General features: G+C 33.8%; 1 long non-coding RNA gene and 1 other non-coding gene across 2 annotated transcripts; one reads left to right on the forward strand and one right to left on the reverse strand.

The window, feature by feature from the left end:
- LOC111440252 lies at positions 1–106 on the forward strand. The gene has a single exon (XR_002709923.1). It is a non-coding gene; the product is annotated as a Plant small nucleolar RNA R71 (small nucleolar RNA).
- A 1,703-nt stretch (positions 107–1,809) lies between these two features.
- LOC111440250 lies at positions 1,810–2,126 on the reverse strand. Its single transcript, XR_002709921.1, has 2 exons — positions 2,063–2,126; positions 1,810–1,977 (listed from the first exon to the last, which is right to left on the reverse strand). It is a non-coding gene; the product is annotated as an uncharacterized LOC111440250 (long non-coding RNA).
- Positions 2,127–15,545: the final 13,419 nt, after the last annotated feature.

A 15,545-nucleotide genomic window follows, 5' to 3' on the forward strand; every position in this document is an offset into this window, starting at 1 on the left:
AATCCATGGTGAGAACACTTTCTAAGCATTTCCTTGGATCTTTCCTAAGCTTCCCTTAATGTCTCATCTTCTAATGTTTGAAAAGCAACAATCTCATTTCTGAACCGTGCGTTTCTAGTGGTTGGAAAATACTTGATCAAAACTTTTTCTGCTAGACTATTCAAAGAGTCAATTGTTCCGGATGCTAGTATTCAACCATGACTCAAAACCATCCCTCAAAGAATAAGGATATAAACTCAATCTAATCACATTTTGGTTGACTTCTTGGAATCTAAATGAGTGCTACCTCAAAAAAAAAAAAAAAAAAAAAAACTTTAGATGTAGGTGTGGATCTTTAGACGATAGTACATGAAATTTTTCAATGTTTTGCAATATTTGAAACATCACGAAATTTAGCTCAAAAGTGGTTGCTTGCATTTCCAGTCTAATAAGGCAGGGATATCTTCCAAAACTAGGTGTGTGTATGCTCAGATCACTCTTTCTCTGTCATCTACTAAGTATAGCATCACTAGCAATTCTCTTTTGATTAGCCATCAATATTGGATTTTCATATTCCCAATTCAGTTGAGCTCCAAGTTCTACATGCTGTATCTTTCTGTTCTACCATTTTCATTTGCTCCCTCAACCTTTGCCTTAAGGTCCTCTCTATTTTAGGATCCAAAATAAATTCCAAATCCGTAGTTGGATTCATACACAGAATTCTTCAGCAGTAGAAAATTAAGCTTAATACGGCTTCTTTTTTGCTTCAACTCACGAAAATCTACCACAAGTAAAATAACAAAATTAGGTTTCCCAGTAACGACGCCAAAAACTTGATCGCTTGTGGGTGTATATAATAAGATGATGTAAAATTCACAAGAATAAGTGCAAGTATACACTATAACAAGTAGCAAGTAATAAGTAAATCGTTACGTCTTATATTACTTTTCATAATTATTTATCATTATTAAGGTCATGAGATAAAAACTGGTTGTGGAAACACAATGTTATGTACAGTGAAGGTAATTTATTTGAAGATCCATCCGTGCTAAATTATTTTACACCAAATGTTGAAATATTTCTTTGAGATTTGCGGCAGATTAGAAGAAACAAACTAATAACATATGTAACAAGAAACAAAGAAAGAAAAAGAAAGGAAGGACACAAATAAAAAATTTGCTTCAGAATTGCTATAAAAATAGGTTATCTATGCATACGTGCATTTTTTTTCTTGTGAATTTTACACCAATTTATTATATACATTCATGAGCGATCACACACCCAGACAATGCCAAGGCACAAAAATTGCTAAAAACAAAGGATCGAGACTCCAAAACCAAAAAACCCCTAAACTTCCCACGATAAACCCATATTCATGATTCAAACTATGATTAGGATTAAAATCAAATCACATATGATTAACTTGTAAAATATTAATCTTCTCCGGCCTTCCCTCCAAAGTCTACAAAGTAGTAAAATAGGTTTAAAGAAATTCATAAGTGGCACTTTGTGTAGTGACCCTATTTTTCCTTTAAAAAATTAAGTCGTTATAACATGCATGAAATACCTAATATGTACAAAAATTTAAAAAAAAAATCTTTAAAATAATATAATAAAATGTTACCACGGACTAAAACGTTCATAAAATTAATTTAAACTAACAATTGATTCAATAAAACAACAAAATTAAAATCAAACGAAAAAGAAAATCGAACGCCGTGATCTAACCTAAGAACTACAATATATGATGCAAATGCAACTACTTCAACTTTATTTCCATGACCTTTACAAAGATGTTGCCACGTTCCTAATAAAATCTTTAAAACAATAATGCGAAAAATAAATCATGTAAAGTTTGGATAAAATAATGAAAAAATAAAAACATTGACGTGAACTAACTAAGGACTACTAAATAGACATATATTGTGTCTACCCTACCTCTAGTTCCATGGCTTTCGTCACGGCGTCGCCATCCGTACCTTGGTGCCTAACCTTTACCTGAAAAATAAGAGTATGACGTAGTTTAAGTAGTTTAAGAAATACGTAGTAAGTAACTGCACATTTGGTGTCTAGAAATACAAACACATGTGACATGATAGGTTCTAATGACATTGCCTTAGATAGCTTTCTAGTTCCGGCAAGGTTGGATGTATAGTACTTTCCTATACGAGCACAAGGACCCAACTGAGGGCTCATGTATTGCCTAGGCCTGTCTCAATGGACTAGCACTTGCTAATGTGCTTTCAGACACCATGGAGGGAAAGGGCCTACGTAACATCGCAACGAACATAATTGTCGTAAGTCGTAAAGTACACATTTGTACTAATCATAATAGAAAAGTATCACGATGCATATGACACACAAAAATTCATGAGGTCCCCATGCCTTAAAATAATGACATAAATTTATAATGCAAGTCAAACCTCCATTCCATTTATAATGTAATTATGCAGACATAATTCTTACCAAATCTTTCATATACACGTCATAACACATCATAACACATCATAGATTATCATCATAATAACATATTATTATAACATGGTATAGTCACACTATAGTCTAGCTTATAAACATGACATAAAACAACATTGGATAGCATAACAATCATAATTATGACATGCTCAAGGGACACACGTATGCGTTATAATACGCAATACAATTCATCCAACCAAGCAAATAATAGAGTCACTTACTTGATAGGTTTAGCAAGGGTTGTTAGTTTATCTTTGGAGCTAGTCTAATTTGGTGGTGGCTTAATGGGACATTTTGGGATTAATAAAACTTATAATATGTTGCATGAACGCTTCTTTTGACCGAAGATGAAGCACGATGTTTACAAGTTTTGTAGTAAAAAATAATTGTTTAGGGATGATGTAAAGCATGTTACTGGCTTATTCTCTAGGGAAGTAGTAAGATTACATGGAAACCCAAAAATAATTGTTAGAGAGAGGGATGTTAAACTTTTAAGTCACTTTTTGAATGTATTGTAGGGTACGTTGGGTACCAAGTTGTTGTTTTCAACTACATGTCATCCTCAAACTAATAGACTGACGGGATATTATTTCTAAGAATATTAAGTTTTGAGACGTAAGTTTGTCATTTGTAGAAAGAGCAATTCATAGTACCACTCATTGTTCTCCTTTTGAAGTTGTTTATGAATCTAAGCTAAGACGACTGGATTCATGGGATTTCAGTTCTATCAACCCATGCACCAAGGGGAACTGAAATGTAAGTGATTTTAGCATTAATCTGGCAAGTTTTAAAAATTTCTAAAATAAAACTTTTCTTTAGGTAACTTTTAAAATTCCTAATTCTCAATCTTACTTTTATAGTTTAAAGTAGAGAAACATATTTTTAAAATTTTTACTAATAAATCTATATAATGACTATAATAATATTTTGGGATAATATTTTGGTTATATATGTATTTAAATAATATATAATTTTAGTAGTGACACAATATTCGACGCCAGAAAACTTTATTTTAAATAATTTAATCATCTTTTATCATTATTTTCTTAATTTCTTTTTCATTTTAAAAGTGAACCCGATTCTAAATAATGAATGGTCCAGCTTTAAACTTTACCTAAAAGGAATTAATAAAATAAAAAATCAATTACAAAAGCTAATAGGGAAGAGTACTGAGAAAATTAAGAAAGTTTAGGTGATTGTCCCACCCTATTATGGAAGATATGTTGCAATAACCGAAATTTACACCACACTTTTAACTAATTGTGTTTAAATATAACTAAGTACCACTCATTTTGGCTCTATTTATGTGTATATAAAAGATAGAATCCAATTAAGTTTGTAAAAAAGGGTGAACTATCTTTGAGAAGAAAATGAAGTCTCTAAGCATATTCTATTTAATCGTGTTGGTTACCTTCGCTGTGATGAAACTTTGTTTTGCAGAATCTAAGTTACAATTACCGTTCTCTCGATGGAAAGTGACTATTTTAAATGGGATGACTGCTTCAACTTTAATTGTTCATTGCAAGTCAGCAAATGATGATCTGGGCGAGCACGTACTCCGCACTGGAAATAATTACAACTGGAGTTTTAAAGAAAATTTTTGGACTTCTACGTTGTTTTGGTGCCATTTTAGCAGCAACTATGGACAAGTTAATGGAAATGTTTTTTGGCCAGTAAAAGGGTATTGGTTTAATGATGAGTGTGATGATAATAATTGCATTTGGGCAGGTCGAGAGGAAGGTATTTACTTGTATTTTGGATCTCTCAATATATTCAAGTTAATGTATCATTGGAAATGATGCACTTTGACTTTCATTCAATTTCAATAAATAATTTTATGAATAAAAATGTTCGTTATCTTTTTTGAGGTTAAAAGGTTCAATTGTAATCAAATTTGATTTTCAAAATTTTAAAACTTATATTATATCTTCAAACTAATTAGTTCCGATAGGATATATAATTTATATATAAAGGATATATAAAGTAGGAAGTTCNATTTAGGAACTTTCATGATTGAATAAGGAAAGAGAAGACGACTACTTTAGGTTTGTGTTGTAAGAGAAAAGTTCTCAAATTCTCAAACTCTAGCTTGGCCACAAATCAAATACAGTAAGTCTTCACTCGAATTTTTTTACTTAATTTAAGGTCACTACTTTATACGTGCCGTAAACATTAAATGCAGAAGACTTCATTAAAATTCCATAAAACATAACCTTTATCTTAAAATACAATCATGGACTTGTTGGGATATGGAGCCTGATGCAAATCTGGTACAGATATATTTGGAAGATATTTCGTAAAGATATGATTTGATAGACATATATTTGTTAGATTATATGTTGTAGGTTTAAATCTTTGGAAGCTATATTTAGTAAATTGAAACCATATATTACCACGGCAGTGCTCTCAAAACCTACTTCTCTTCATTGTCTGTATTTTCTGTTGTTGTACATACCTTACATCATCAATCATAAAACCTTTAGCCAATATTAATCCTTGTATTTTCTCTCTCTTTTTCTTTGTGTTCATCTTGATCGAGTGTGTGCGTTGTTGAGCGATCCTAACGGTTGGTATCAGAGCTAACAACGGGTATCAATCCTAACAGAACTTATGTGTTTCCAAAACATCTTTAAAACGACACAAGAAAAAACTAAATAAAATAAATAAGCGTTTAAGTTAAAAACATCCTATTCTAGCCTAAGTTTAAGAAAATAAATACCACTATCCTATGCATGTGCCATGGTCTCGAGTTGCGATGCCATAGTTAGCCGTACAGGAATGCCTTGCCTTGACCTGAAAAATGTAGTAGCACATGGATTGAGTATTTAAAGAAATACTCAGTAAGTGACCCCACTATTGAGGTTAAATGCAAGAACATGCGAATGCAATGATGGGACCTATCCTTTCAATCTATTTACCTACGATATTGTCCTAATGGGTAATTTGGACGTGTACCATATACTCTACACATAGCTTATACATGCGAGTATGGGCTCACCAGTCAGCTCGCACACCGCTGGGCCACTTTCATTGTCGGGCAAGCATACTCTGGGAGCTCCTTAGGCTGGACACCCAATAGAACTAGTGTAACGCCCCTGATTTTCTTTAACCTAATTAGTGACACCACCCATGCATACATAACTCATTAAGCGGAAGCTCATCATAAATAATCTTGGAAGAGTCTTTCATAAAGATTCATAAATCCAAAACAAAACCTAAACTCCAAAAATTATAACTGAATTCAAAATAAATTCAAATAAAACCATACTCAATGCTATGACTTAAAACAATCTAATAAAAGTAATTTCTTAAAAATATTCCGTCTCCAACTTCCATGGGGTTCTCTGCTCCGTTGTCAACCGTACATTGTCACCTTGCCTTTACCTAAAAAAATGTAGGTAGCACGTGGCTTGAGTATTTTATGAAATACTCTGTAAGTCACCCCACTTTTGTGGTTAGGAATGCAAACACATGCAGCATATGAGCGGGACCTAACTTTTCATAAACTTTACATGGCTTTGGGCGCTTTTTTATTCTGGGTAGGGTTGGATGTGTGGTACTCCTTCACACACGGCCCATGTACGCGTACATAGACCCACCAGGCGAGCTTGTATACATACCCCCTAGGCTTGACTTGGTCGGGCACAACGTGTTACACGTCGCCGGACACCACAGAACAGAAAAGGGGTCGCATGATATCATGGCGAACATAAATATCATAATTCATTCTTTCGTATCATAAAGGGAAAGAATCCCGATTCACGTGACATACATATATGCATGAGGTCCCTTTACATATCTAACATGGCATTACATAAGCAGTGCTAACATCACATATACGTTTCTTACACTACATGGCATCTCACATGACTACATTACATGGCATATTACATAACATGAAAGTACATTCCAGTTGCATAAACATCTCATGACATGACTCGATAATTCTACGTTGATCTATGGCATCGATCAACATATTCATGGCATATAATACTAAAATCTCGTTCATAACTTCAGATAACATAAACAGTCAATAGTCAACAGTCAACATAATTCATACATCACTTAACATACACAATCTACAGTCAACACAATCTATACATCACATAAACATATCACATAAATATGGTGCATGCAAGGGCCACAGGGCACGTACCATCATACAACACGACAACACGTAGTAAGCTAACTCCAACAGTAAGGTCACTTACCTCAATGGTCTTGGTTGAAGTCACTCACAACGAGCTAATACCAGCGGTTAAATACATCCTATGATAACCACATAAAAACTTAGGAACCTTTCATAACATACCCTAGCTAAACCTCATGCTATTTATCAAAATAAACCCCCGACCTAATTTGTCTTTAACGTCTAGGAACCATACTGATCTTGAATGGTAAAACTAAGGGCAGAAACGGCTTTGGAAGGGTTGAAAACCTTGGAATTGATATGTTATAGTGATACCGAGTCACCAAGTTGAGCTGCCGAGCCGACCAACTAAGATGCCAAGCCGAGCCGCGGGATTTGACTGAGCCGAGCCGCCGTACACGTCAAGCTGAGCCGAGAGCACGCGTGCGGAGTCGAGACCAAGGCTGCAGCACGCGTCCATGTTGGGTCGAAACGCACAGGGCCCGCATCATTCGTAGGCCGGTTCAAAGGCCGAAACTCGACTCGACTTTGCGTCTTCTTCGCCCGGTCCCTCACGAAAACCCTAATCTGATGTTCCGCCGCCGGCGACGCAACCCCTTCCATTTCTGACGATGGTATGTGGCGTCCTCCTCCTTCGTTTCGACGGTTTTCCTTCTTTGACGTAGCGATTCTGACGTTGATGTTAACTTCCACTCGACTCTTCCTCCAAAATAGCAACACAATCGGTTTCGAGAACTCGCCGAACAAGAAAACTACCCGGCGAACCACCTACACGTTTTCCTGACTAACACTCGATTTTTCCATACTCTCAAACACCCTCGAAAATACAAACAAGTTTGGAGAGCAAAAGTTGTTTTCCAAGGAAGGAGGAGAGTTGAATATAGAAATATAAAAGGTTTTTATGACTTTTCCGGTAGTAACTTCCTTGTTAGAAATCGCACCCTTTTCCGGCAAGAATAAATGCTAGGATAATATCTTGTCACTTATAGAAATAAAAATAAAATCTTAACTAAACAAGGCAAAAATGGAAAATCTGAATCGTTACAACTAGTAATCGTCACGGCAGCGCTATGCAAAACATAATGATCGTTGTCCTACAGTTGGATGTACGCGTCCGTACCCTCGTGATGGAATAGGGGTATCTCCCAAAATGCATGAGCACACATAATGCCTGAGATCCCCAATATTTCTACTTTTATCATTAATGAATATAACTCCGCTATCATCTTTCATGCTTAACATGTCATTTCTCATTTTTCAGTCTACGTATCATGCATAATCCTAACGTGGTTCATTTCATTTATCGTGATATCATGTCATTCATAACATGCTGTATATATACAAGTTAAAAAACATAACATAACGCTCCATGCTTTTAACATGTTATTTCATAACGTGCAATTCATACAACAATTACCTCAATGGTCGCACAAAACAATCTAAACATAACACATCACATCACAATATATCGTATCATAAACATGTCATATTGTAAACACTTCGTGGTCATATCATTCCCTAACATATCATGGCCTTAACGTTCTTGTATCTATCGCAGTCATATCGTTACGTAAATGTATCTTAGTCATATCATCACAGGAATGTATCCTAACGCTATCGTTCTATCAATCTATCACAAACCTATCCCTTTCTACCCATATCCGAACCATATTCTTTCATCAATCTCCCTATCCATAGCACTCCGGTATGTAACCTAACCTTAATGTTTCATGAACGTATCTTACTCTTATCGTTATTTTTTGTTTTGTGTATCCTTCTCGTATCCTATCTCAAACATATCCTTGAACACATCGTACCATAATTATTATCATACGATTCACATATTATAACATAACATAAACATAATATAAGCATACCGTTCCACAGATAATTCACACATATCAGTATATATGACACGTGTAGAACCAAAGGCACGTGTCAACATCAAATATAACCAAGTCAATAGTAAGGTCACTTACCTGGTTAGCTTAAGTCGTTGTCACAAATATATCCTTAATTGAAGTTCAATTTCTTCCTTTGAAGTTTAATTTCGTCGTTTGAAATTCAAGTCAACCTATGTGAGTCCATGACATCAGTTTCAAGTTATCCACACCCTCCTTTTTTTATTTCATTAATGGAATTTCAGTTATTCATTAAGGTGAAGTTATGTAAAAACCCCTACCTTCTTTAAAATATCATGAACAGTTCTGGTAGGTTGAGCACCCTTTTCAAGGAAATATAGAATAGTAGGAATATTTAAATAGGTTTGATCTCTTCCTTCTCTTCGGGCTCGAACATCAATTGCAATGATTCGATAAACGACTCATTGGAATAGATGTAAATTAACAATACTCCGCAGAACCGTATAAGAAGTTTTCTCCTCGTACGGCTCGAGGAAATTCAAAGCCATGTATAGAATTCTAATTAATGTCAAATGGATTCATAGATTATGAAATCAATTAGACTATGATTTAAATACTTTTTACTAATTCAAGTTTGAAGTCTATAAAATTATTTCTCTCATTTACATTGGTCCTTTTGTTCAAAGTCTTGAAATGTTATATATCTATAATTATATTTTTATTAAAAATCTTATTCCATGGTTACTTTATAAAAAAAAAGTTATTCCAACCTTTACTACTCTCTATATTTATGTTTCTCTTTATTTTTAGTTTGTGGTTTTCAACTCCTGAATCTTCTTTTTTTTCTTTTTTTTTTATCTATATTTATTGGGTTGCCTTTTAATTTTGTTCTCATGTATTCTAAATTTCTGGTGGATCCCTGTTTCCAAATCTTTCTTTATAAGTGTTTTTCAGTTCACAAATTTTCTTGGCCATTCTATTTTTAATTTATTCATTTGGGTACTGATATAAATTTAACCTAATATTACTAATCTATTATGATTGACCTTTAGTTTCTTAACTCAAAGTTAAGCCATTGTAATAATTTGATGAAGATCTACTTATAATTGGTTGTGATTTCTAGAAAAAGAAATAGGATAAAAGAAAATGAAGATTTAATAACTATCTTCACTTAAAAATCTTCTTTGTTTCACAACTGGGTAAAGGCCATTCTCTTTTTCTCTAAGTAAATCTGACGATTGTTGCGTAAGGATAGGTGGAGGAGAGATAATTGTAGGAAGAGATGATGGAAGGGGAGAAAGGTGGTTTTTATTTATTTATTATTATTATTATTAACTACTTTTTTATAATTACTTTTATTTGTTAAAGGTGGTTTTTATTTATTTATTATTATTATTATTAACTACTTTTTTATAATTACTTTTATTTGTTTCTTTGTTTAAATATTTCATTATTTATGATTCTATTTTTTTAATTTTTTTTAATTTTTTGGGCTATTACGCGTAGATCCATATGATTTACTAGTGCATTCAATTTGCATTGGTTGTTAGGGTGAAATTTTTAACGGGTTTCATGTCATGATTTTGACTCAAAAAATCTACTAGAATTGGGGTAGGTGGCCCAAAGAAAAGAAGTATTACTGATTTCTTGATTTTGTATCCTCAAACGTGTTATACCATAAAATTTATCATATCTTTAGTACATCATCAGAACAAGTGTCTATCTCATAGTCATGTTGTATCACACACATATCATGGACTTATCATCTTGTAAACATATCATAGCCATATCATTTCATAAACATAAACTAGTCATATTCTTTCACAAAAATATCATAGTCGTATCATTTCATAAAAATATTCTTGTCATATCATTTCATAAACATATCATAGTCATCTTGTTATGTAAACATATCTCATTGTAATAGCCCAAAAATAAATAAGTAAATAAACAAATAAAAATTAATATAAACAAAAATTATTATTCACCCTTCAAAATAATAATAATAATAAATTAATAAATAAAAAAATAAAAACAATTCTTCCCACGTCTCTCCACTAATTGTCATCCATTCATCCCTATGATCTCCCTCAACCCACCTCATAATTCCTGCCAAATGAAACATAAACACAAAATGTCAGGTTTGAGGAAACAAAAATGCCTATCACTATTTACAAGCTTAAATCTATCTTGGAAACAGATTTCAGTCTCTAAGTTAGATCTAACTTAGAAGGAGATTTCTTTTTATATTTTAGACATTGTTTTCGTTTCTAATCTGTTAAATCAGTTTAGATCTTTTTCCCTTATCCAATTATTTAGATTTTTTTTGGTTGAGTTCTAAAACAATATTAAAAAATTGGCCTTGAATATATGAAACCTAAAGAATTAAAATAAAATGAGGAAATACAGGCCAAGAATACTTGTCTTAATTAAACTTAATTACTAAGAGTAAGAAAGTAAGAAAATATAGAGAAATAAAATAAAATTTTGGAAGAAAAAATCAATTAGTAAAATTGGCCAATAATATTTGTTGTTTTAAAAAGCAAATAGAATTATATATATATATATATATATATATATATATATATATATATATATATATATATATATATATATATATATATATATATATATCCAAGACTCTAATCATAAAGTCTCCCAGGTTCACGTGAGAAGTCTAACCCATGGACCATTCTAAAATTTAGAGAATTGTAATTGAAATTGATGTCATGGTTCATATAGGTTGACTTGGATACAAATGACAAAATCAAACTTGCTTAAGGATAAATGAGGGACACCAGCCTAAGCTAATCAAGTAAGTAGCCTTACTATCGGCATGGTTATATTTGATGTTGACATGTGCCCCGTAGTTTTGCACGTGTCATATATATTGACATGTGAGAATTGTCTGTGGATTGATATGCTTCTTATATGTTATGTATATGTTATAACATGTGAATTGTATGATAATGATTACGGTATGACGTGTTCAATAATATGTTTGAGATAAGGATGCACAAAACCAAATGTAACGATAAGTAAGATACGTTCATGAAAAGTAAAGGTTAGGTTACATATCGGAGTGCTATTGATATGAGAAATTGATGAAAGAATACAGTTGAAAAGTAAAGGTTAGGTTACATATCGGAGTGCTATTGATATGAGAAATTGATGAAAGAATACAGTTAGGTTATGGGTAGAAAGGGATAGGTTTGTGATAGATTGATAGAATGACAGCGTTAGAATATGTTATTTGTGATGATATGACTAAGGTACATGAACGTACGATATGATTGTGATAGGTATAAGAACGTTAAGGCTATGATAAGTTAGGGAACAATATGACCACGAAGTGTTTACGATATGACATGTTTATGATACGATATATTGTGATGTGATATGTTATGTTTAGATTGTTTTTTGTGACCATTGAGGTTATTGTTGTATGAATTGCACATTATGAAATAACATGTTAAAAGCATGGAGCATTATGTTACGTTTTCTAAATTATATGTTATAAATGACATGATATCACGATAAATAAAATGAAATATAACCCCGTTAGAATTATGCATGATATGAGAACTGAAAAATGAGAAAAGATATGATATAAATGTAAAACGATGGCGGGGTTATATTTAATAATGTCGAAAATGGAAAAATATTGGGACTTCATGCATTATGTGTGCTCATGCATTGAGGGATACCCCTATTTCATCACGATGGGCAGGGGTACGATCATTATGTTTTACAAAATGCTGCTGGCAGGACTGCGATCATTATGTTTTACATAATGATGCCAGTAGGTACGATCATTTTGTTTTACATAATGATGTCACGGTGGTTACTAGTTCTAATGGGTGTCTGGCCTAAGGAGCTCCTAGAGTATGCTCGCCCAACAAGGAAAGTGGCCCAGAAGTGTGCGAACTGAATGGTGAGTCCATACTCGCACGAATGGGCTGTGTGTCGAGTATATGGTACACATCTAAATTATCCGTTAGGACAGTACCGTAGGAAAATAAATTGAAAGGATGGGTCCCATCATTGCATTTGCATGTTCTTGCATTTAACCCCCAATAGTGAGGTCACTTGCTGAGTATTTCTTTAAATACTCCAGTCATGTGCTACTACATTTTTTTAGGTTAAGGCAAGGCATTCCTGTATGGCTGACGATGGCATCGTAATTCGAGACCATGACACATGCATAGGGTAGTGGTATTTAGTTTTTTAGACTTATGAAATTTCGAGCAGTAGTAGAGGAATACTCAGCTAATAGTTGGAAACAACAACAAGAAGAAGATAGCAGCGGGAATAATTGCACTACACAACAAGCAGAATGGAAGAAAATTGTAAGAGTTTTGAATCACTGGAATTAGAGGAGAGAATAAATTAATCAATGAAGTTATCTATTGATGACACACCCTTGAACTACATATTAGAAGAAGAATTATTTGTTATATGGGAGATAGACTTCACAAAATTATTCCCACCCATTGCAAGATGGAAACTTCCAAAGGGTCATCATTTCTTTGACAATGGATAGCTAAAAAAAATGAAAAGAGAAAGAGGGAGCTAGTCACAGTTTGCAAACAAATATACGAAGCTATGAGTAAATCAAGTTAGTTTTTATTCTCTTATTATTTATCATTCACATAGTTGTTTTAAATAGTTATCTTCACTTTCTTTACAATGATAGTTTTTTAGATTTTATTTCACCTTTTATCATGAATAACTCGCATGCCCCAAAGAAATTGGCCAATGTTGTAGATGAATTAAGAGGATTTAGATGCGGTTAGGAATGCTAATTTAAACATATTAAGGAGGCTAATTGCACTTAGTGCATGCTAGGATGTGATTGATGACAAATATTGTTCTCTTAGAGTGCACGTTGTCACATAGTTGTCTTGTTCATTTTCATCTGCATGTGGTTTTATTTTATTTAAATGTTGTGCACTTTCTCATCCAACTACATGCAACGCACCACCACCAAAGAAAATTTTTTAGGAATATTCTAAAAGATTTTCTAACCCCTCCAAGTAAAGAAATTCATATGACAAAGAGAAATGGACGTAAAATAATTGTAAGAATCGAGTCCCGATGGAAAGTTTTAAATCTAATTTTCCTTTTATGTCAAACTTCTAAGATTTTATTGAGGGTCTTAGAGACCAAATTTGGAGATGAGGCATTAGAGAAATATGCTTGGAAATAACCGAGGAACATACGAAAAATATAAAAGAAAAATGATAGAAAATTAGAAATATGGTCAAATTCAACCCCCGAGGGTAATTTGGTCATTATACCCTCCCTCTCATTAAACACCTAAAATTGAGGTTAGTGACATGGTTAAAAGAAAAATGAGTATAACAGGGGAAAAGAAAAGAATAGAAAAGGAAAGAAAGAGAAAAAAAAGTTCTAGAGAGAGAAAGGGAGGTAATCGCCACTCCGGCCAAGCCGTCTTCATGAAATCTTCACAGAACTTAGAGGAGAACATTCCAAATCGTCGAGAAATAGACCTAAATGGAGAAAATCAGTATTTATATACACGCTATTGGTGTAGAAACGCTAAACGTAGGACACACGTCAATCATGTAAGTCACCACATGGAACTTTAGGAACAAATACTTGTAGGAGTGGCTTGGTTATGCATGCATGCAAGTTTAATTACCTTAGATGGTAGCTTTCCATGATTGAATTTAGGTAACTTGTTTGCTAAGAGTATGAATGTATTATGTGAAATATTTTGAGAATTATCTGAGTGTTGGAATTATGTTTTAAGTTACCATTTTATATGTATATGTTTAATTCATGTTGAAAGAAAGATGGGAACTTGTGAACTCTGCGTCCCATTAAGCATGTATGTTTACTTTGCATGAATTATGTATGATGATGCTAAATGATACTTGTGTGCTCACTTAGTTAATTTTCATGACCCACATTTATGATAAGTCTAGGAATTTTTGGTTAGAGGGACGAGTTACAAAGTATAGACCTAAAATGTCCCCTAAGAGTCTATGAAACTACTGCGGCATATGAACCACCTTCAAAGTACCCTTAGGTTACTTGTGTGTGATTGGTGTTATGTCTTTGTGGGAGCCCAGGGGGTTCCTGATCAGGACTCGACTGTTCTAAAGCCGTTTTAGCATGAGAAACAGGAGACCCACGTTGTAACAGACCATTTAGCTGGATGGGAATGGGGGAGGTAGCCCTCCCCGAACAAAAGGGGATTACAATGGGACTAGGGGATTGTAGCTCACCTCCTAGGTAAGATACCAGGTAGTCTCATAGTCATGCTGAGGTAGCTACTCGCAGTACACCAGTCAAACATAGGTTGGCACAAGGGAACTCTTAGGGTTTAAATGAAAGGATGAAGAACCAAAGAAGCCCCAAGGGACAAGTTCCAAGGGGCATGCCCTCAAGAGCTATGACAAGAACCATATGTCTTAGAGCTAAAGAGAAGTCTGTGAAAATCTGTTAAGCTTAGGATGCGATGAAAGCCTACGAAGTAGTGGAACGATTTCTGTATTGGAACGGGAAATATATCTTTGGTAGATCCAAAGATTTTCCACATTTGATGAACCAAAATGGTTGATGAATTTTATGAGCATTCTGGCATAATTGAATAAACCGAGTGCTCGTAATTTTGATACCAAATGACATTAAACCACGCCATTTGATAATCTATGTATGAGAAAGAATGAGGAACAAAAGGTTTTGAAAAAGTTTTCTCCGTGTACGGATCTTGATTCCAGTACGTCGGATTCATGACTTTGAAAATTTTTAATTTTGAGTACACGATTTTTGAAGGATCATCGCGACTCAGGATATGAGTAGTTTCGACAGACTTGGTGTCGACCAAGATGAATTCATAAAACCTTTTGGTCTTATGAAGATCTTCCGGGATATAGAAAATCCCGATGGATAGGCTTTCTTGACGACCTCGCTGATTTTTGGATTGGCCATGGGGAGGATGATTGGCTCAGGTAAACAATTCGGAGGTCTCTATCATATTTCTCCATCTCCAATAAATTCGGAGGTCTCTATTGTAACGCCCGAAAAAAAAAAAAAAAAAAAAAAAAAAA

The sequence above is a fragment of the Cucurbita moschata genome, unplaced genomic scaffold (genome assembly GCF_002738365.1).
Source record: "Cucurbita moschata cultivar Rifu unplaced genomic scaffold, Cmos_1.0 Cmo_Scf00162, whole genome shotgun sequence".
Lineage (NCBI taxonomy): Eukaryota > Viridiplantae > Streptophyta > Magnoliopsida > Cucurbitales > Cucurbitaceae > Cucurbita > Cucurbita moschata.